Source organism: Lemur catta, chromosome 3 (genome assembly GCF_020740605.2).
Source record: "Lemur catta isolate mLemCat1 chromosome 3, mLemCat1.pri, whole genome shotgun sequence".
NCBI classification, from domain to species: Eukaryota; Metazoa; Chordata; class Mammalia; order Primates; family Lemuridae; genus Lemur; species Lemur catta.
Window position 1 is genome coordinate 33147013 of NC_059130.1, and position 23735 is coordinate 33170747.

At 51.1% G+C, this 23735-nt stretch overlaps 1 protein-coding gene across 1 annotated transcript in view; it reads right to left on the reverse strand.

The window, feature by feature from the left end:
• KCNJ10 (potassium inwardly rectifying channel subfamily J member 10) overlaps positions 1–23418 on the reverse strand; it is a 29510-nt gene extending 6092 nt beyond the window's left edge. Inside the window, exon 1 of the mRNA XM_045547070.1 lies at positions 23198–23418. The gene's annotated coding sequence lies outside the window, so the exon portion shown is untranslated. The remainder of the gene's footprint in view (positions 1–23197) is intronic.
• Positions 23419–23735: the final 317 nt, after the last annotated feature.

Here is a 23735-nt window from a genome sequence, read left to right on the forward strand (position 1 = left end):
TAATGAATGGATTTATCAGAGCCTTTCCTGAGTACAGGATTGCTCTTGAGTAGGGACACTATTCTTGTGACTCTCATGACTGCAATTGATCCTTGGCTCCCCACGGCCTTCAGGATAAACTGGAAGGCTCCCAGCACAGCACTCAAGGCCCTCTGTGATTTGGTCTCTGACCCCTTCCTGCCTTTACTCTTGACAATCACACTTCCCCTAGACTCCAGCTCTACAAAGGGCCCCACTAGCTGGTCCTTATACCTTTGGATATACCCCTTTCGGGTGCCCTGCACCCTGCCTATCCGTGATCTCCTCCTTATCTTTCAAAATTTGACTTAAGTGTTAGTAACACCCTTTGACGCCTTCCCTGACTCTCAAAGAAAATACTTCATCTTCTCTGTTGCTCCTCCCACAGCCAGCATGGGTTTCCTGTGCTTGGTCTTATACATATTCCTGTGTTGAAACATTACCATGCTTTGCAATGGTTTGTTTACCATTGTTTACCACCTGCATGCTCTTAATTTAAGGCCGCAGACTCTGCCTTTCACCCATTTCTGCAGTACCTAGTACCTTTGTTAAGAAAGACAGAATAAAGAAATGACTGAAAGCCTGGTCTGGGCAGGCCAAGGCCACGGTGAGGGCTGCAGCCTTGGTCTGCCTCAGGGAGACACCTGAGTTGTGGAGACCTTCAAGAGGAGCCAAGGTGGAATGTGAGGGACCTGAGTTTACACAGGCTTCACAAATGCTGCAGATGCTTACAAATCCTTTGTTCAGAAGGTGGAAGAAAGAAAGCTCCAAGACATCAGTTCCAGCTCTCTGCGTCAGCTCTTCCATTTGCAGGAGGATGGGGACAGAATGAGCTTTGCAAATTGCTACAGAGCATTGGAGTTGATTATGCTAAATTAGGTGACTAGAAAGGATGCTTCAACCCCCTCTCAGGGGCAGCAGTTGGAGGGGGCAGGGAAATGCTGTGCACCTTCTCCCAAAACCTGTCGGGTTGGAGGGGCCGGGAAGGCTCCCCAAGGAAAGAGCTTTATCTGTTTTCTCCTAGCAAGAGCTGAAAGGAGCTTTGGGATATGAATACTAAATGCATTCATTTCCAAATGTGAACGAATGCTCTTTCTTCTCTTACCTGCTGCTCCTCTTTGGTTCCCTAAATAGCTAACAGTGCCATCATCCTCCCAGTTACCCAGGCTCCAACTCTCCCCTTCCTCAGCCGCACTTTCATCTAATGCCGTGTGCTGTGGGTTTATCACTTGTGCCTCCCACCTTCACTTCATTGTCTTACTTCAGGCCCTTGATGCCTCGTGGCAGAATCACTGCATCAGCCTCCTACTCATCTCCTGTCTCCACTCTCTCTCTCCTCAAATCCACCCTACATTGCTACTGGATTATTCTTCCTTAAATACACCTCTGAATACAAATCAATGAACATTTACTCAGTACCTTACAAAGCTTTCGCATTTTATTCTCATGCATTCCTATGAGATATTAAGATCATAATCCTTGTTTTATGAATGAAGAAAGTGAGGCCCTGGGAGATGATGTGACTCAGGAAACTGTGGGACTGGGCTCATGCTCAGGTACTCGGTCTCCCAAACCCATCCCCTTTTCATTATACTGTAACTGTCTCAGTGCCCTCCCCAGCTCAAAAAAGTTTAATGTCTCCTCATTAACTACCAAAAAGAGGCCAAACCCAGGCAGGCATATAGAGCCTTCCACAATCTGCTTCTAAACCTCCTCCCCAGCCTTATTTCCTGCCAGCTCTCCCCAAGGGCACACAGCAAGCAAGCCAGCTGCAGTGCACACCCGGGCTTTCCTGACTTCACATGGCCATGCATGCCCCTCTCTCTTCCTGCCCCCGTTCCTTCTTGTCTCTGCATACCAGAGTCTTATCTTTCAGAGCCCCTTTCAAATAACCTCTCTTCCATGAAGCCTTCTCTGATTCCCTAGCCTTAAGTAATACCTCCCTTTTCTGATTTTCCAAATAAGCATATCTACATCCATCTATAGCTGTTATGACACATCTCATGATACATGGCATGTCGTTTGTCTTCTACTACAAATAAGCTTACTGAAGGAAGGATCCAGGCATAACATTAAATCTTGGTTACCCTAAAGATCAGCACAATTTATGACACATAGTAAATGCCCAATAAGTATTTTATGGTTAAATTGATGAGTAGGAGGGGACTGCCTACCCACTCCAGCCATCGGGGCCCATCTGAAAGAAGCACAGGGCTCCAGCTTCACAGCAAGGCTGAGGAGATATGGAGGTTCTTGTCCTAGGTAGAATGGGTGGAACTACACTCTGATCCAGAGCCTCACACTTTGGGGCCTTATTTTTCTCCCCTCTTTTTTGTGTCTTCTTCTTCTTCTTTTTTTTTTTCTTTTAATTTGCTTGTTTGTTTGTTTTTTGAGACAGAGTCTCCCTCTGTCGCCGAGGCTAGAGTGCTGTGGCATTAATCTAGCTCACAGCAACCTCAAACTCTTGGGCTCAAGTGATCCTCCTACCTCAGCCTCCTGAGTAGCTGGGACTACAGGTGAATGCCACCATGCCTGGCTAATTTTTCTATTTTTAGTAGAGACGGCATCTCACTCTTGCTCAGGCTGGTCTCTAACTTCTGACCTCAAGCGATCCTCCTGCCTCAGCCTGCTTCTAATCCAGAGTGCTAGGATTAGAGGTTTGAGCTACCATGCCCGGCTTGTGTCTTCTCTTGATTTTTCTTATGATATTTTCTTTTTTCCCTTGTACATATGGAAACCCAGATAAGTAATTATTAATACTAATAGATATGCAACAAAACAAATATTTTCATCTGCAATGATGCTGCCTACCACATGCAGTTTGAGTTGTGTTTTCATACATTCATACAATACATATATCTTTTCAGCATCTACTGGGTACGAGATTCTAAACAAGGCACTAGATCTGGTATCAAAAAAGGACAAGTAAAAATAAAATAAAACAAACAAGGCATTGGAATTATAGACATGGATCAGATGTAGATTCTGTCCTTGAAGACCTCACTATCTGATAAGGGAGACAACAATAAAACAGACAGGAGGTGATAAGTGCCATAGAAGAGTTGGCAATGAAGTGCAAGAGGAATTTGTGAAGGAAAAGATGACATCTAAGCCAGGCGTGGTGGCTCTTGCCTGTAATCCTAGCGTTTCGGGAGGCTGAGGTGGGAGGATCGCTTGAGCTCAGGAGGTTGAGACCAGCCCGAGCAATGTAACAAGAATCCATCTCTTAAAAAATTTTTTTTAATTAGTCAGCATGGTGGCATGTGCCTGTAGTCCCAGCTACTCAGGAGGCTGAGGTGGGAGGAGCCGAGGAGTTCAAGATCAGCCTGGGAGATATAGAGAAACTCAATCTCAAAAAAAAAAAAAAAAAAAAAAAAAAAAAGACTTCTAGCTCAAAGGATCAGGGTTGGGAAAATAACGTGTATTGATTGAGCACCTATTATGTGCTAGGCACTGGACTAGGTTGTTTTCATATTAACTCACATAATTCCCCAAACAACCTCATAAGAATGTGGTTTTCCTCATTTAGGTCAGGAAACATATTTAGTAACAACCAAGAATTGAGCTTCTTCCTCCTTACTGGACTGCCTCACTCAGGGAAGACTTCATGGAGAAAGGTGGCATGGAGAAAGGAACTGGCCTCAAAGATAGGCAAGATTTGGACCCTTAGAGATTGAGTTTTGGGGATTCAAGGAGAAGACCCTTCCAATGAAGGCAGCGGTATCAGCAAAAGATATAAAAAAGGTATAAAATATGAGCATTGATGCCATCCAGGGCCATCCAGGGTCAGCCAGGAAACAAGGAGCCATTCATTTTGACTGAAATGTTGGGAGCACATGAAAGAGCTTCATAGGACAAACTGGGAAGACAGAGATGTGCTCTGACCCCTCAGCACCCTCCTGCTTTGTGGCCAGCTTCACGTGTTTAAGGTCGGGCAGCTGGAATAAGGGCAACAGCCACAGTGTGGGCTCCTGTAGGGCTCAGGCACAGAACCCTGATGTCCACTCCCCATGGATGCGGGACATCCTTTCACAGAGCCACTGGGTGATTTTTCTTGTTTGACTGTGGAATACTTCCTCTTCCAAATGTTTGGTTCAGGGAAATGGAAGGAGTGAGGGAGAAGAACTATCGTTCATTGCATGTCTACTGTAGATGGGAGCTTGACATTTCGTCTTTGCAACCGCTCTGTCAAACAAGTCTTCTTATATTCATAATTACTGCCGAGGAAATTGAGATTCAGAGAGCCCCAGTGCCACAATGTATAAGTAGCAGAGCTGGGATTTATACCTGATCCTGGCTGGACTCCAAAGTCCTTTTCACTATAATTTCGAGTTAACATGATAGTGAATTTGCCTGCACTGAGCAAATTCAACAATCAACCAGGGCAGATGACACCTTGAGCAGGAGACAGACTGATGTGAAAAACTCACCAACAATGATGCCCAGGATGCATCTGCTCTTCCTTTGTGCTCGCTTTATCCTGCTATATCTTCTCCTGCTTTTGTCTGCCATGACCTTATTTTCCCCGGTTCGTTCTCTTGGACTCTCCTCCCAACTGTCTTCTTATCTTGTCTATCATCTGCACTGCTCCATTTGCCCCTCTCATGTTTCATTCTGGCTGTCATAATGTGTCTCCCCTCCCTCTGTCCTCCTTTTCACCTTCCTCTTGGCCTTTTTATTTCCCGACACATCTCTCTGATTGTCGCTTCGCCTCATAGTTTCTCCAGCCTTCTGTATCTCGTCCTGGAGAACTGATTTGGAAAATGATGATCCGGAGGAACAGTTTGCTGTCTGTCTAATCACAGCTCTCACCTTCAGATTCTTTATCACACTTTATCCTCCTGTTCTTCCTCTAGATCCCAAGGCCTAGGTGTCCACATTAGCAGAGGCGTGCCAAGCTCCCTAATGCCTCCTATTCTCCCTACTTCCTCCCTCTAGAAAAGAGGCTCTTGATTTAAGAATTTGGAAATGGGATCAGAAAGGGAGGCAGTTTCCGGGAAGACAAGAGGAATGCCCACTATAGCTATTAAGTAATCCAATTATTTTAGCTGTGAAGGTATTCCTGAACCAATCACTGTTGGGTATAGATAAATGAATAGGTGGGTAGAAATAGGGAATTATGGTACCAGTTTGTGTTCTGTCCATCACACTCAAGTGCTGTGTTGGGACAGCCCTGTTCATAGACAGAGGGGTCTCAGTTTTGAGTGCTATCAGTCTCAGGATCTGAGACTCTGCTGGTCTCCAAACCCATGCTCATCTTAAACAGCTGAGCTAGGTACGTGTCTGGCGTTCTGGAGATGGAAAGAGAGACTCAGGCACAAGGATATGCAAGACACTGTCTGGAACTGAGAGGCAGTACTGCCTGGTGGAAAGTGCGCTGGACTGGGAATAGGAAACTTAGGTGTCAGTCCCAACTCTGACACTGACTAGTTGTGACCTTGGCAGTCTCTCAGCCTTTCAGGCCTTTATTTCCTCCACTGTGGAACAGGAACTTGCATTAGTTCCACACTTCTCAAATAAGGGCACGCACTAGTGTGCCAGGAGGCACTCAAAGCCACAGGACTAAATTCGGTGTATTTTCTGAAGATAAAAATTTTGCTCAAAGATTTTGAGGGAAAATATTATTTGAATACTATACCAATGATGATGAAGTAGAATGAAAAACTAACATAGCTTTAGATGAAAACAGATTTCAAGGATGTCCAGTGTTTGGAGGCTTAAGGCTCATCCCCATAGCTTCTGGGGCACACATTCCCTCTCCTCTGCCTTTCAGGACACAGTTCTGGGTCAGTTTGCGAGGTGCTGTGTTGATGGATGATCAAGGTCACTTCTTGCTTTAAAATTCCAAGTGCAGCCGAGCACCCCGCACTGGGATCTGGTCCCATTCCTCCCACCGGCCTTGGGGGGGAGAGGAAACAGCCACTCAGCCTCCCCTCACCAACCATATTATCACTTTCATGGACACCAATTCCAACTTGAATAGCAACCTCCAAGGCCTCCAGAAGGAGATCAGCTGCATTGGGATAGAAAAGAAGCACTTCTGGGCTTCCAAGTGTTCTCAATGAGAGACCCGGGAAGAGAAGAGGAAGGAGAGGGTATGAGAGGAGAGGCAGGAAGAAAAGCACTGCAGGATTATGTAAGCCCTCAAGGTTGGGAGAAGAATGGAGCTGGGTTTGAGATCCTTTTCAAACTTGATGTCTTTATTCATTAAGGTTCTTTTCAAATTTGATGCCATTATTCATTAATCTCTCTCCTGTCTTGCCCCAAGGAAAATAAACAAATAGAAATGAAGCTAGATGCACACAAATCTTGTGGTAGGGAAAAAAAAATGGGCAGTGTGTGTGTGTGTGTTTCCTGGGGCTGACTTTCCAGCTGAATCACTGTTGCCTCTGTCTCCTTCCCCTTCCCCTCCCATCCTCTAGCCCCAGCCTGACACCGAGGCCCTGGCCCAGGGATGAATAGGCTTTTCTTCCCTTATGTCAACGTTTGGAAAGTTCTCATATTCTGATCAAAAGAAAGGATAAAAGCCTTCAAAGCATTTCCTGGGAGCCTGTAACCTCCGTATGGCCCTTCTGACCCCCTGTGTGCTTTCTAGTCTAGAGAGGGAGGGACAAAGAGATGGGGCCAAGTCAGAGGTTCTCTGTTCGGTCACCACCCTGCCTGTCAGTGTGGGCTGACTGGGACCATTGCCCTTTCCTCCACCCCAATCCCCAGGCTGTGCCTTCTGTCCTCTATAAGCAGGGAATAGTGTCCCTGCAGAGATCTACCCAGAGGGTGGCATCTCTGGGACCTCCTCTTTCCCTGGCTGGAGAGGGAGAATGACTGCCCAGCTCAGGCAGCGGATAGGCACTGCCTCTCTGATGCACCTGCCCTCCCAACCCCTCCATAGTGCCCATCACACTGCCTCCCTGAGTCATCACCCTGTCACGGAGGCTGCTCCTAGCTGTCATTTGGGCCAGCAGGGCTGCACATCCTGGGCTCAGCAGGGGAGCTGGTGCATTGTGGGTAGGTTGGCACTACACAAAGTTCAACCGAGGACAGAGGGTGTCCCACGCCTCCTCAGCCCCAGCTCCAGCACTCTGAAGAGGCTCTGAGCATGGCCATATCTGGGTCCTCACCTCAGAAGAACTTGTGCTTAGAGATGTGAACCCATCCCTCCTCATCTTAACCAAAGAGCCAGGAAAATCAGTATCCGTGCTAAGATTCAGCTGGAAGCAATGGCACATATGGGAGTGACTCCTACTGCTGTTGTTATCCTATTGTTTTCTGTAAGACATGAGATACTGAAAAGGCTCCCAAGGACACTAGGGGAAAATCTCAAGAGGGTCTGGGCTGGGTTAGGGAGAAACAAAGTGATGAACAACGTGTCTGTTCAGGACCCCTTCTTCAGGTGTCAGCTCTGCCCCGGATCTCCAACCAGGCATAGCCTGGCCTAGGCCCCCAAGATTCTCCAAAGGGGAAATCTATGCTCAGCTTATCTCCAGAGATACTGGCTGAGGGGATCATCCTAGATTAGCTCTGAGAAGTATTCTCCCAGACACAGCCCCTCAGGAGAGTTTGCCCCCACCCCAGTCTCTGCTGAGTTTCGAGCAGAGGGGATTGGAAAGACGGCGGGTGGCTGGTGGGGAAGCCCTGGAGGTGAAAGGGGACTCGCAAATTTCAAGCTTCACCAGCTATTTGCCGCTCTCTGCCCGGGGCTGAAGAGTAACGTCCCCACCACCAGGGGGCAGGGCTCTCCAGTGCCTCGCGGCTGCCCTTGCCCAGCAACTTGCCCTGTCTCAGGGACCCACCGCCCATCTCCACCCCTGTCCACGCCGTTTAATATTAGATTGAACCATACGAAATTGCCAATTTTAAAAAATGGGTCCCATATCAGCAATATCAAATATTGCAATCTAATAATACGTAATAACTATAAAAATAATAATAACACTTTCAAAATGTGGGACACTTGGACAAATTCAGAACAATTCCGTTTGCTCCACACAGCCACGCCAGGGGCAGTTAAAGCCACAGGAAACGCTCTCCAAGGTCACAGCTGACCTTCCAATCACTAAGGGCGTTTTCTAGGTCCTCTACCCCGGCGGTCTCTCTGCCACATTTCAGAGTGGCGACCAGCCTGTCTGTTCCACACGCTCTGGGCCTTGTACTGAGATGCGGTGGGTGGGAATCCACTGGTTTTGTAGACCTTGATTAGCCCTTAAGGGGCTCTGCCACTTCTAGGCTATGTGATTTAGGGCAAATCACTTAAGTTTCTGGGTTTCCATTTCCCTTACCTGCAAAAAGAGCCCAATGACACAAAGGTGTTGGGAGAACTAAATGGGATTGTGTATGTCAGAATGCTGCATGAGTTGTGAAGTATGTGGGTGGTCTCCTCCTTGTTCTCCAGGTTCTCTCTAATTCTCCGTGTGTGTTAGACCTGTGTGTCTTGCTGTGATCTCTCCTCTGCCCCTTAAATCTTGATGATTCTCAGGAATTCACCTTGGCCTTCATCCCTAACCACTCTACTCTACCTTCCTCAACTTCATCCCTAACCACTCTACTCTACCTTCCTCAACTGTTTCCGCCGCCCCATGTACTCCCCCTCACCCTTGCCCTGTGTGTCCCCATACTTACCCATTCCCTCCCTCTGTCTGGGGCATTCCAGTTTTAATGTGTTCAGACTAGTGTCCTCTCTTCTCAAATGGGAGTCTCTTTTGTATGTCCCTTCTTGTTCACAGCATTACACTCCATTTGGGTGCCCAAGCTAGGAACCTTAGAGCCACCCCTGCTTTCTCTCTCGCCCCCATTCAGTTGGTCACTAGATCCACCAGTTCTGCCTTTGCAGGTTCTCTCCATGGCCTCTGAGGCTCCCCCAGCTCAGCCTCGCATTCTCTTTCACCTGAAATGTTGCAACCATCTCCTGGTCCTCCTGCCCCCAGGCTCACCTTCCTGTCTCCCACCCCCTCAGCGGCCACAGTGCCTTTCTACAGCACACATCCCATCATCCCACCCACTCAGCTTCACGTTCTTCAACAAGCTCCCATGGCTTTGGTGATGAAACACAAACTTCTTGGCATAGCATTCAAAATCCTTCACTGTCTGACTCCCCCTTACTTTTCACAGCCTCCCCTTTGAAATTCCCCCTGCGTGGCCCATGTTCCGGCCATGTGGAACGTGGCCTGCCCTCCATTCCTTGCCTCCAGGCCTTTGCTCAGGCCTCTCGCTCTACCCAGCATGTTCCTCGCCCCCAGCTCCCCGCCAGGCCTGCTCTCTTCCCTTCAAATCCTCTTTGTCCTCTAAGGCCCTGTCCCAACACCCTCTCCACTGTGGCACCTTCCCCAGGCTCCCAGGCAGAAAAATTTACTTTCCCTTTATGTCCCTGGGACATTTTGCCACGCCATCCTTTGACTGTGAGCTCTTCAAAGGCAGAGACTATATCTCAGCCATGGTTTTGAGCCGGTACCTTTGAATTTAACCTAGTTGATGGCTATAGAGGAATGACTAGACTTGAAGTCTCCGGGAGATTCTGGGCTAGGGATGTCAACCCTGCCGCATGTAAGCCCTCACTCACACGCGCCCCCTGCCACTCAGCAGATAGCGCTAAGTCATCACAGTACCTTTGTTTTAACTGAGCCTCTAAATCTTTCTCAACGTGGCAATACAGAGAGCCATTTTCAATCAAATGGAGTTAGCCTAACAAATGAAACCTAATTTGTTATCCTGGCATGTATGGGTCACAGCCAAACGTCCCTATCTATTCTTCTTTCCCACTATGTGCCATCCTAGTCTGTGTCATTTACTAGCTATGGGAACTTCAGTCAATCTCTTCAACTCTCTAGGGCTCAGTTTCCTCATCTAAGGAAGCAATAAAACCTTCTATTGTGTAGTCAGGATTATATGAGATAAAGTATGTGAAACCTGTAAGGCCTTTATGCAAATAAAGATATTATTATTCCTACTTTGCCCATAAAGGAAAAATATCTACTGAATTAGAGAAACTAAGGCTGAGAGAGGCAATGTCACTTGCTGGCATTTATTTAATGGCACAGCCAGAACCTGTGTCTCTAAGTCCTGCAGGCTTTCCTCTCCCTCTGCCTCTCCACACACTGGTGGGCTCTGTGCTGCTCAGGCTAATCCACTCCCTACTTCTTCTCCCTCTAGGGTAATGCTGATCAGCAGAGTAGAACGTACCATAGCCCCACAATTGGAAGGGCTTCCAACCAACTAGTCTTCATCCCTCCTCCCTATAATTCCTCCCAGACCCTGTCAACCTGCAGAGGCATGGGAGAGTGTGTGCTGAGGATGCTGAACAGAGAGAAGTTCCTCGAGTACTGACCTTCAGCCCCTCACCGTCCCACTTGCCTCCAGCCTCAGGGCCTCTCGGCAGTTGACAAGGCCCAGGATGACCAGGCCCCAGGAGATAAGGTTCTTGGGGTGGAGGCCAGTGAGCCACTGAGCTGTCACCTGATCTCCCACCAGAGCCTGGGAAACTAGAGAGATGATGGGACCTGCTTCTTGGGGTCCCAAGCCAGACAGGCTTCTTCACCTGAGAGAAGGCAGGGAGGCGGACCAGATCCCAGCTGAAGGCCTTCTCTACACACTTGTCTTTGAACTTAGAAGCTGTGTTGGCTACTGGTGAGGGAGGGCTTGGACCTAGTTGGTGGAGGCTCTGAGAAGTAGTGTGGGAGAAGGGGGAGGCAGAAGAGTCATCTGCCGTGTGGAAGCACCCCAGGAGTGGCACCCACAGGGGTCATTTTACAAACCCCACTTCTTCCAGGAAGGACCATCCCCATCTTCCCAAACAGGAGAATCTCTCCTGAACTGATTCTCAAATTGTATGTTGTTCATCTTTGTGTCCTTCTCAGTGCCTGGTATTTCTTGACTTAGAAGCACCTGTAGGATTGATATTCTAAGTAGCTTTTTCCTCCTTCAGGCCCGTTTGCAATGTATGCAACGCAATGCGGTTCCTCTTTGGGAAGTCTTTCCTCTGAGCTTCCCATTGAAGTTTCAACTTTTGGACACTAGGGGCGCTAACTCAGTCTCCTCAGCAGTCTTTTCTCTTGTCCCTGGGTCCTCCAAGCTGCCCTCAGCCCCAACCCATCAGCATTCTCCCTACTCTCTACAGTGAGAGGGGCAGATGGGAAAACCAGGGCCCAGGGTGGGCACACCGTGCTTAGCAGGAATGCCTCAGTGCAAGAAGTCCAGAGTCTTCTGTGGGAGGGAGATCCCTCCTTCACGGTGAGAAAGAAGAGAGACAGAAAGTTCAGGCTTGGGCCAAAACTAGTTCAGAGTCAGACAACTCTGAACTTAAAGCTTCTCCCTGGACTGGCCAGATCCTCCCGGGGGAGCCCAGTGCTTCCTTGTGCCCATGTGACCAAGGACAAGAGGAATGAGTCTTGAGAGAAAGGAAGAAAGAAAAGTAGAAAAAAGAGGATGGAGAGGAAGTGGGGGGACCTCATCTCCGAAGCCCTTAGAATGACAGGTGGAACCGAGTCCTTTGTAATCTGGCCTCACCGACTGCCCAGCATCCATGTTCTCTATCCCCTCTCCACCCCCTTCGCACAGGCACTGTATCCACACTAAACTGCTGCTAGTTCTTGAACAGATCACGCTTTCTCTTAGCAACAGTTCTTTGCAAATAATGGAACACTCTCCCCCTCTCACTTTGCTTTATTCATTTCTACTCCTCCTTGAGGACTCAGCTTAGATGTCACTTTTTCTAGAAAGCCTTTCTGGAGGCCCCCACCCCCCATGCGAGCTGCTGTGCAAGGGTATCTGTGTTGCCACGGTACCCGGGACTTCCCTTATTGTGTGCCAGGCATTGTGCTGAGTGTTCATGCAGCGCCTCATCCTGTCCTCCCTGGGAGGTGGGTCACAGGTGCAGCCCTCATATTAACGGTGTGGAAACTAGACTTAGAGACGTTAGCTAACTTGCCCAGGAGGACTGCTAGTAAGAGGTAGCACTGCAAGTTGAAGCCAGGCCTGCATAAACCAAAGCCTGTGCTTGTCATCTTGCTACTGTACTATGTCATAGGGTGTTCATGCCAGGAGACCCTCCATGGTCATGCCATTCAATCCCCCCATTCTACTGAAGAGGAAGCCAAAGCCTAGAAAATGCGGGTAACTTTCCCAAGATCTCACAGCTAGTCAGTAGCCCATGTTATTTAATATCAGAATCAGAGCAATAACCCTGGCCTTCTTCCTCATCCCAACTTCTCTCTTCCTACAAGATCATTTTCTTGACCCTGGGGTCCTGAAGTGCCAGTTGATGTGGAGCCAACCTGGGAGCATCACCCATGGAGCTCGTTCCCCATCCAGCCTTGGCCTTGGCCCCTTGTGTGTTGGAGCTGGCTCTCCCATCCAGCAGGTCTCAGGGGTCTCTGTCACCCCTGCAGCAGCTGGGCCAGTAACAAGAGTTAGAATAAACAGCAAATAGTGAGGTCCACACGAGGGGACAGATTCAATGGTGCCCTCACTGGGGGCTGTGAAAACAGTCAAAGAAGTTCGTTTGAGACCATAGGAAACCCCACAGCCCACCGGGCGCTGAGAGTCATTGGAACTATCTCCTAGGCCACCCAGGCCTTGTTCAATAGGTGACTAAAGCAGGGGGGTTCTCCTTATTGTGAGGGAGAGTGAGCCTCTACCTCTTCCTGGCCCTCCCCTTCGCCTAGTACTGCCTTATGTCTGGGAAATTCTTCCAGTTAAATCAAAATTTACCTGCTGCTACCTAAGCAATTTCTTCTTCTTTGCACCCTTGGTGGAGATGGAGACCCACAGGTACTCTGTTCCTATAGTTCATGTTCAGGGGATTAAGCCACCTTTCCTGACAGGTGTCCTCTCAACTTCCTTCTCAGGCCTCCTGTTCCAGGCAACCTCTGATCCTCACACAGAGACATCTAAGGGGGGCCCCCATCATCCCAGGAGGCAATCTCTCTACCTCTCCCCCACCCTCCACTTATTCTTTATCCACATCCTCACTGAGGAGAAGGAGGGGGTAGGCATGGCACAAAGACACTAGATGCAGAACCAGAGCCAGAGGTGTCTCACTGTCCTCTGTTTCTTACAGTATCTAATAGCCCAGTACAGCAGGGGGCTGAAGTGACACTTTGGGCAGACCTCTTTCTCCCACAGGGGACATTTGGGGGCAGAAGAATCACACTGGGGATAAAGGGCTGGGGGAGTTTTCTTCCTGCACGAAGGAAGTGGCAGCCTTAGGAGAACCCAGTAGCCAGAGGGGGAGCGTACTAGATAAGCGGGGGTGGGGAGAAGGAGTAGAAGGGCCCAGAAGTTCTTCTGTGCAATTCTGATGTAAGGGAAGCATCCTGGAGATCAGCACTCAGTAATATTTGCCGATGAGCGAGCCAGTGTCAGCTTAGCTCTCCATCTAATGGAGTCTCTGCCATTGTGACCCCATCCACCTCCCAGGTCCCAGAACCCCATTGTATATCAGCCCTCAAGTGCCTGGGATCCCACAAGGCCCCGTCTATTCCCTTCCTAGGGCATCTGCTCCAGGCTGCCAGAAGATGCTACAGACCAGAAGAGTAGGAGAGGCATAGACACCCCGTACAGATACTGTACAGACACGGGATATTAGCTGGGAAATTCAGAGCAAGGCATCATGAAGGACTTGTAATTGGTAGAGACCTCCAACTCTACACCCTAGCTAAGAAGGCTGAGGGGTTACTCTGTCCGGTGATCCAGAGTCAGTAGCAGGAGTGGGGTGGGTGGGAGGGTAGGAAATGAAAGGAAGTAGGCTCACCCTGCCTACAGAAAGTGAAGGGGTCAAGGGACCTTGGGAAGTTCTTTCTAGACCCAGAAGCCTACTTAAGGTCTCTATGTATACCTGCTGTGCCTGCTATACCTGCTGTGCTTCTCCCCACCGCACCCCCACTCCTTCCCAAGGAAGGTAGGTAAAGCTAGCTCTGTTAAAATTGCACACGGGATGAGGTGGGGTCATCTCAGGGACATCAAGAGACAGACAGTGAAAGAGAATAAAAACCTAAAGGGAAGAGGCCTCCATTCTAGTCCCAGCCTTGCCATCAACTGCCTGGGCACGTCACCTCCCCGCACAGAGCCTTGCTGGGAAAATGGTAACTGTCCTACCCCCTCACGGGGCAGGGAGGGGCTGGGATATACCCATGTGCTCTGGTCACATCGGACCTGTGCTAGGCCAGGCGGGGGTTTAGTTATTCACATATAGCTCCCTCGGGTGTACTCGGTGTACTCGACTCAGCTCTGGGGCGGAGGTCCTGGCCCACCTAACTCTCTCGTGGTTGGGGTGGGGGTGGCAGAGCCGTGCTCAGAGTTCAGCAGAGGCTGTGCCGTGGTTAACGTGGTTAACATGGTTAACATATAAGCAGGTATGGTCTGAGGCAGCAGGACATTCCCCGCCCCAGGGCCACATTCTTGAGGTCACAACAAGTGCAAACTTGTTATAACCCGTGTCAGAGCAGCAGAGGGCAGCGAGGGCATGGGGGGAGGTGGTGCTGAGACGCCTGTGGCTGCCAGAGGGGGTGCAAAAGGGGCAGGGGCAGGGTCGACGGAGGGCAGGTGTGCAGGCGCATATGCCAGGGGACCGTGGCGTGGGCAAGCGGGTCTGTGCGCTTGGGTCGGCGTGTTGTGTCCAAGCACATCCTCCTGGATGTGTGTACGGAAGCAGGGTGTGGCGCTGCATAGATGAGCGTGTGCCTGTGTGTCTCTGCATATGTGAGCCCAAGGGCGTCCCTGCGGTGGGAGGAAGAGGAGAGGCGGGCAGCCACAGGCCTAAGCTGGGCACATGGAACCCAGGAGTGGGCAGGCTGTGAGTGCCCCTTCCCCTCCTCAGGCCTCACAGAACCTGCATTCCAGCTGTGTCCATGGACTGCCCCGCCCGGGGAGCTGGGCCTCTCCCCTCTGTGTGCCCTCCACAGCCTGCCCAGGGAGTGGGGGGGTCAACTCCTGCCCATCTCCTGGGCTCTGGGCCCACACTCTCACCCCCCCCACCTCTCCCCCACCCCCCGTGCTTTCTGGGCCCTCCGGACACTGGGGCAAGGGGGGTGGGGAGGCTCTGAAAGCAGGTGACTGTTTGGGGGAACTAGGGGACAGAGCCCCCATTGTGCCCGCCCCAGAGCCGCCTCAATGGAGCTCTCTGGCACAAAGGGGCTTTGACAATGGGCAGGACATTAGCATGCAGAGCCAGCCCCTCAGCCCTCTCCCTGTCCCACAGCCCAGGGGCGGGAGCTGGGGGGCTGCAGCAGAGAGTGAGGGGCTGCGAGGCTGAGACTGAGGAGAGCTAGCCCACAGAGGCTCCCCCGAGGGCACTGCCCAGGAGACAGGGGAGGAAACTAGACTAGGGCCCCCAAACCTGCCACTCACCAGATGGAAAAAGCCACAGAGACTGGCAGGGACGAAGGGGGAGGGGCTGTGGGTGGCCAGGCCCCTTGGTCCCAGGCTGGGCTCTAGAAAGAAATGGGTGGGCAGTCAGGGTCCACCCACTTTTTGCCTCAGTTTTACCATCTATTCAAGGGAATTGTGTGGGTAGGAGAGGAAAAACGGAGCAATAGATAGCAAGATCTCCAACCTAAGCAGAAAGAGTATGTGCTCAGGGTTTGGGGTCTTTGGGCTTCTGCTTCCTTGCGGTGCCATCCTCTCAAAAGACCTCCACCTGCTGCGGTTCTGGAGGCTGTGGAAGCCACTACAGGGGAAGCAGGGAGTAGCGATTAGGGACAAGGGTCCCCACCCATGTGGGCTCTTCCAGGGAGTTCAGCCCACACTGGCGAAGGCGGAGCTGGCAGCCCAGCTCAGGGGAGTTTGGCTGGAGCCCAGTGAGCAGAACCAGCTCTTGCTCAGTGTGTGCCTCTATCTCACCCACCTCCCTCCTCCCCGTCCCCAGTCTGTGGGGGAGAGGCTTCCCTTCTCCTGCCCAGGGAACCTCACTAACACCCTCAGTGTCACCAGCTGCTACTCCCAAGGCACCATGTCCTGACCTGTGGCACCACAGCACAAAGGGCTGGGTCAGAGGAGGGAAGGTGCCACCAGACATGGGGTGGTAGCAGAGCTGGGAGGAGGGCAATGACCTGGGAAGGGCACTACATGAGAAGCAGTGTCACCCAATCACAGATCCCTCTGCCATGGGCCACTGAGCCCCAGGAAAGAAGGTAGGGGTACTCTACAGAACTGATCCCCACGAGACAGGACAGATACATCTTCTGGGCTTAAGAATGTCTTCCCAGCTTTCTTTCTCCTCTTTTTGGTTGCTGTTGGTGTCAGGAAGTCCTCTCATAAGACCTGAAGTTCTGAAGGCTTCCTGCTACCCTGAGAAGGGCCTGGAGGCCTCACTGGGATTGCTTCCGGAAAGGTAGGAACTGCTTCCTTCCTCCTCTCGGGCCCTTACTTCCCACCCAGAGTCTGATGGGGGGAGCACAGAGAGGGCTAGGAGTTAGAATTCCTGGGTTCACAGCCCAGCAACCCCGCTAACTTTCACTGGGAATTTGCACAAGTCACTTTCCCTCTCTAGGCCAAGCCCCCACCTGTAACCTGGGGTGGATCACCTCTGGGCAGATGGGACCAGGCTCTGGAATTTAAAAAGAGCTTGCAACATTGAGCAGTATGCTAAGCCTTCTTGTAGTATTAAGTCACTTAATTCTCAACAACTCTAAAAAGTAGGTGCTTTTTTAAAAATCCCATTTTATAGATGAGAAAACTGAAGTATAGCGATGTTACTCATTTACCAAAGGCCACACAGCTAGTGAGTGGGAGAACTGAGGCAGAACTTACATGATTAACCACTGCCCATACTGCTTCCCTAGCAAAAATATTTAAAGGCCATGGGCAGCAGAAGGAAATCAGCCAGGATTTCAGATTGGCCCAGGTTTTTTGACATTATCTTCAGAGGTTCCTGTAGACCTACAATTCTCAAAGTGTGGTCCAGGCACCACTGGGGGTTCCTGAGACCCTTTCAGAGACTCTTTGAGGCCAAACCTATCTTCATAATAATGTTTCTAAAACATTATTTGCCCCTTTTTCACTTTCATTATTCCACAGTGCTCAGTGGAGTTTTCCAGAAGCCACATGACAGATGATATTGCAACATATTGAATGCAGAATCAGATGAGAAAGCAACTATCATTAATTAAGCCAGACATTAAAAAGATTTGTGTGGTGGCTCACGCCTGTAATCCTAACACTCTGAGAGGCCGAGGCAGGAGGATCGCTCGAGGTCAGGAGTGTGAGACCAGCCTGAGCAAGAGCGAGACCCCATCTCTACTAAAAATAGAAAGAAATGATCTGGACAGCTAAAAATATATATACAAAAAAATTAGCCAGGCATGGTGGTGCATGCCTGTAGTCCCAGCTACTCGGGAGGCTGAGGCAGGAGGATTGCTTGAGCCCAGGAGTTTGAGGTTGCTGTGAGCTAGGCTGATGCCACGGCACTCACTCTAGCCCGGGCAACAGAGTGAGACTCTGTCTCAGAAAAAAAAAAAAAAGATTTGTGAAGATGTAAGGCAATGGCACTCCTCTTTTTTTTTTTTTTTTTTTTTTTTTTTTTTGAGACAGAGTCTCACTCTGTTGCCCAGGCTAGAGTGAGTGCCGTGGTGTCAGCCTTGCTCACAGCAACCTCAAACTCCTGGGCTTAAGCGATCCTTCTGCCTCAGCCTCCTGAGTAGCTGGGACTACAGGCATGCGCCACCATGCCCAGCTAATTTTTTCTATATATATTTTGGTTGGCCAGATAATGTCTTTCTATTTTTAGTAGAGACGGGGTCTCACTCTTGCTCAGGCTGGTCAATGGCACTCCTCTTGTTAAACTTTTTGTTTGTTTGTTTACTTTGGGAAATATGTAGCTATTTGCATTAAAATATGTCATTTGTGTTAACATGTAATGGGTTTATTGCTATTTTAAATGAATTAATAATTATTTTAACCCTCCCCAGTGTTTGTGTCTAACAAGGTAAATACTGAGAGCTAGAACCCACACAAACAAAAGCTCTTGGGAGTCTTCAGTGATTTTTAAGAGGGTGAAGGAGTCCTGAGATCAAAAAGTTGGAGAACCACTGCTCTAGACTCCAACAAATTCACCCTCCTCTCTTGCCAATTGCCCATATCTTTTTCATCACAAGGTCAACTGGGAGGTTTAGGCATGAGGAGAAGGTGTGCACCTGACTCCAGGAGCTGGGGCTGGGGTCAGGGGTGGAGCTGAGGGGGCCAGTCCAGGAAGAATGGAGCACTAAGAGGTCAGACCTACACCCCACATGGGAAGTGTCCCCATAAGTCTCCCACTTCACAAGCTCCTGATCAGATATGCTCAAGATAATGGGGCTATCCCAGACTAGACTCTGACCTCTAGCCCCTTTTTCCACTGCAGACGCCTGCCCACAAGCCCAGCGTCAGGCTGAAGTCAGCCGCCCTGGCCAGTGGAGAAAGACTCTGTGGGGCAGAAGACCCACATGGGTTCTTGTGTGGGGGCCGACAATGCTTAGAGGACTGTAAATTGGGCGTTCTAGGGTCTCCTACTTGTAATCTAGGGTGATGCCACCTCCACAGAAGGGGGCAGGTGGTGGAAAAGGGGTTTCTCTTGAGGTTTCCTAGAGAGTTGAATAATAGGATCTAACAGACACCCTGCTCTGGGATGCTCACGTAAACCTCTAAAGTCAGGATCTTTCCCCAGAATGAGCAATCAGAAAAGTCTGCTACCTAGAGAGAAACTGGACAGTAGCTACCATGTCCTAGGAGCCAGGCCCTTTGCTGAGTGCCAGGGGGTCCAGGGAGAGAAGAGATGCCTTTGCCAATCTGACAGGGGCACAGGCCCTATCCTAGGCTAACGAGGGAGACAGGATGTCCCCTCCAACGTCACATGCACAGGGCATCCTGGGTAAAGTCACAGACACAGGGGTAGGCAAGATGGCAGAGCAGAGAGGGAAAGAGGAGGATGGAGATTTGCAGGAGGGGTGAGAGGAGGGGTGTGACTCAGAGATTACAGTTGGATATGCTCCCCAGGAACAGGGTCTGAAGAGCGCAGTCCCAATAGAGGGGGATGCTGAAAGGAATGAGGGAAGGCAAGAAGTCTCTTGAAGACTGTGATAGGGAAATGTTTATCTAATGCCAACAGGGGTGTCTGAGTAGGGAAGGAACAGATTAAATGGATGCTTCATGACAACAATTCCAGTGATAACTCCTTGGTGGAGTAAAGCAAAGGAATTGAGGTGAGAGAGAGGGACTGGAGTCAGGGAGGTGATTAAGGAGGCTGCTGTGGGCATCAGCTGATGGGATGGACAGCGGATCAGGGGACAAAAGGAGAGGAGGGCACATAAACCTGAAAGAAGCTGTGGGGCACACCTGGGCTGGGAGCAGGCCAGGCAGGATGAGAAGAAGAGAGACCAGCAGGGCCGTAGCGGGCAGGGTGAGATGGGGGAGTACAGAGAAGCCAGTGTCTGGCTGCAAGAGAAGTTGCTGAGAATGGAGAAAAGAGACTGGGGGAAGCTCAACAGTGCAGTTCACATTTATTGCATCTTCATTAAAGACAGGACATCTGCTTAGCAAAAACTTACGGAAAGCAGGGGCTGTGGGTGTGGAGACCCAGCCTCAGGCGCTGGCCAGCCTGCTGGAGCCTCCTCCGAAACTACGTGAACATTCTTCCACCTTCCCAAACTGCAGAAGGGTGGAAGGATAGAGACCTAGGACAGAATCTCAGAAAAACCACAGCAAAGGGCTGGGAAAGATGACAGAGTAGAGGGTCAGAGAGGCAAGAGAACCAAACAGCAAACACCTCTACCTTCTGTATGCTAAGCGCCATTCTAAGCCCTTTGCAAATATGCACTCTTTCAATCCTCACAACTATTGCTACCCACATTGTAAGGATGAGGAGACCTGTTTATCTAAGTGGAACCAGAATTTAAACCCAGGAAGTCTGACTCCAAGGCTGCGCTCTTACCCACTGCGCCTACTGTCTCCTAGAGCAGAAGGGAGCCAGGGGACAGCAAGGGTTGTGCCAGCCATCCCAGAGAGGCTGCTGGGCTGGACAGCTTTAATGATGGACTTTTTTGCTTTGGGGTTTGGATTTTTTTGGTCCAACAGGTGGTCTCTCTTTTCTTCCCAATCTCCATTTCAAATGTCTTGCTTTTATTGGATGTGGTTCTTGAAAACTAACCTAAGTCCTCCCTGATGCAGCCTCAACCCTTCCCCCAGGTCTCCTGCCATTGAAAGACCAGCAGGACGGCCCTGTGAGCCCTGCTGGGCCACATCTTTCTGGAGGCCCCAAGTGCTCACTCAGTCCTCTCAACCCCTGCTTCTCCCACCTTTCCCCAGGCCACACAGCTCGGTGCTTACTTCTCCCTCACATTCCAGAGGCAGCCCTCCCTTCCCCCACCACCTCAAATCCAGGCTCCAAGCTGGCAGACACCCACGGGAGGGTTTTTCCCACAATCCTTTTCTCTTTGCCCTTTCAAGGTTCTGATGGGGGGAGGGGACGAAGAGGGGCCACCCAGGATGCACTTTCTCCATAAAGAATGGTGGCAACACGTAGATCAAACTCAGACAAGGAGGAAAAGCATTGAACTCAGCCAGTGGGAGAGACCGAGGTGATGTGGTAAACTCAAAAAACTCTCATTCCCAGGAGCTGCCCCAGCCCACCACCCTTCATTGGGTGCTAAAACACTTAGATTCCAAATCTCCCTTTTCTCTCCAATCTTTCTGAAGTTTCCTCTCAATGGTGTGCCTTGGATTATCCCTTCTCTCTGCCCTTTCCAGGGCCCCACTGCTATCCTGGACAGCTTGGCCTCAGCCTGGACAGTAGCACTGACCAGTCAGACAAGAGAAGAATCTAGGCCGAGGAGGGGAGGGAGAGGGGAGGTTTTTTCTTCCGTCCTAAATAATCTTTGGCAGGAAAAGTTTAAGGACTCCATTGCCCATCTCTTTCCTTCCCCACCAATGCCAGGGGGCTTGGCCCAGCTTCCCATCTTGTGTGCAGAAACCAAGCATTTTGCTAGGAAGCCCGGGAGTCTCCTTTAAGGAAATGGGTTTTTCTGCTTGGCCCACCCCTACAGCCCTAAACCCCTTCTTCCACCAATCACAGGATGATGACTCCAGAGGACTTCATCTGAGCCCACCCAGATCCGAGTGTCCCAGCCTCTCTGGTCCCTAGGGTGGACAAGGGAAGAATGGTCCCTGGGTCTTCTGCCAGACAGTTCCCTTGTAGCTCAAACCAACAAAGCTGGAGCTGTAAACGAGCTCGTGCACAGTGGTGCAGGTGGGGGCCACAGGGCTTGGTTCAGTGGGGCACACAGAGGAGGTGGGGGATGCCAGTGGGTGGATAACTAATCCCCCACACAAATATATGCACCCATAGACTGGAGGTGCATCAGATGCTGGGGAGACAGATTTTCTTCCCTCAGGGTAGGGGGCAACAGTGGAATTCTGCATTAGAGCCACAGAAGGAATGGGACCATAATCCTGACCCCCCATCGCCACTCCCACCCTCCCACCCTCAGTCAGTGGAGTCATTGCCATTTGATATCCGCTGAGACAACTTGTCTGCTCCAGCTCTGGGTGGGGGGTGGGGGGATGGCTCAGAAAACAGCAACTCCTTTCAGGACCCAGGTTGGCAAGGGCTTTGGGAGGCTGGACCGGCCCAGATCACCCCCAACACACCCTCCCTCCTCCCTCCCTCACCACCACCAAAGGACTGGGGGGTGGGGAAGGAGTTGGCACTGCCTGGGCCATGCCTATTGCCACCAAAGTCTGCAGGACCCTCTCCCTGGCATGAGGCCTTCCCTCCCCCTCCTCCCCCATTTCCTCCTCCCTGAAAAACCAGCTATGAGCTAGGACACCTGGCTCCTTCTAGACTTGGTCCCCCATACCCAGTCTACACTCTGAGGAATTAACAAGCCCCACCACTCAGCACAGGATGGTGCCCACCATCATGCCGGCAACATGTTCAGAAATCATTGGAGATCAGCGAGAGGGTTTCAGGATGAAACTAAACTGAACTCTGCGGTGGCTGCTGGCCCCCCACTGGGGCTGGCTTCTTGATATGAACTCCAGGCCTTCCTCAGCACCCCTAAACAAGGGGTACCTCTCACATGGGGTCCCCAAATCTCCCACCATCATCTCCCTCCCACCCAGACTGCCTAAAGTAGTCCCAGTAGGGAAGAAAAGAAATTCAAACACCACAGCAAAACCAGACTGGCCAGAAATCCTTAGTCAGAATTCGTAATGATTAGCAACATAACCAGGCTTTAAGTGCTGGCCTCCTTTGAGTTCAAATTTGTATCAGCTGCTTCACTATCTCCACTACCCCATCTGCCTCACCCTGCCCAGGGCACTCATTTACTGGAATGAAACCTCAAGCTACTAGAGACCTATCCCAGCTTCTTCCCAGTGTTGTACTTCTACCCATCCTGCTGTTCAGCTCTCCTCCCCCAAATCAGGAAATTCCAACCTTCATCTCTTTCCTAACACAGGTGCCCCTGGTTAGTTCCTGGTGGAAGGAGGGATGGAATGGGAAGGGGCATCTCTGTCTGGAGGGTGAATTTGTAGAACCCCATATGCCCTTCTCATTCTAGAAGTGGCCCTGCTCCTTTCCTTCTGGGGATCTCAGTGTGAAACAGCTGGGGAGGGGGAGCCGGGTAATCAGGAGGGGTGTCTTGAAACTGGAGCCAAGTCAAAATGGAAGGAAGAGATTGCGTAGGCAGGGGTCCCAAGCACGCCAGGCTACTGTGTCTCCCTAACTTAAGCTGCCAAGTATCTATTTTTCTCCCCATGTGTGAACTAGTGATCAGTGTGTGTCTCTATGTGATTGTCACTCTATGGGGAGGTGGGAAGGGGCTAGGCATGGGAGTAACCTGTCAATACTGGGAGGAGGGGGCACTGTCTGACGTGCCCGTGTGAGGGATGCATGGTTATATGTGGTGGGCACTGTATTAACTAGAGGAGCAGTGATGCAACTGCGGGTCTGCCCAGTGGGAGGGGGCATCAGGAAAGCCCCTTCCTTACGTTAGAGGGCTGAGGTGACCAGCCTGGGTAGAGCTCCCTTCGTGGGACGCCCTTCCCAGGAGGCTCCGTTTGGGACTGCCCAAGGCAGGGAGTTGAGGGAACAGGAGGTACCGCTGAGGCCAGCCAAGGTAGGGATTTAGGGGCTGGGGGCCCCGATGTCTCTAGAGAGTTAGGGGGACAAGACTTTGGCCGGGGCGGCAGCACTCCTTCAGCAGGGCCAGGATCTTACCTTGGGTCCGAGGTGGAGTGGCCCCGCTGATAGGCCGCGGGACAGCGGGACAGATGGACGGACGGGGCGGGCAGGAGTGAGGAGCGGAGCTGTGCGACAGGCAGGGCCAGGAGTCTTAAACCCGGAGCTGGGATCAGATAAGGGCTTGTCCAGGGGCCGGGGCCGGGGTCGGGCCGGCCAGGGGCAGAGCTGGGCCGGGCCGGGCCGCCCCCTCCCTCCGCAGCGCCGGAGCCAAACTTTGAGTGAATGGAGGGGCCCGGAGGGGGGCCGGGAGGGCGGGGGCGGGGGGCTCTGGGAAGACCAATGGGAGAGTGGAGCGCCAGGCCAGAGCCGCCGGGATTGGAGGGGCTTGGGCAGGGGGCGGGGCGTAGGGGGCAAGGGAGCGGAGCCCCAGACAGATGGAGGCGCAGAGAGAAACACCCAAAGACAGAGACCCAGACAGACTCGCGAAGAAAGAGAGATGAAGAGACGATACGCGAAGCGATAGAAGCCGAGCTGGCAGGATGACAGGGGAAGAGAGAGGGAAGAAAAGGGAGGC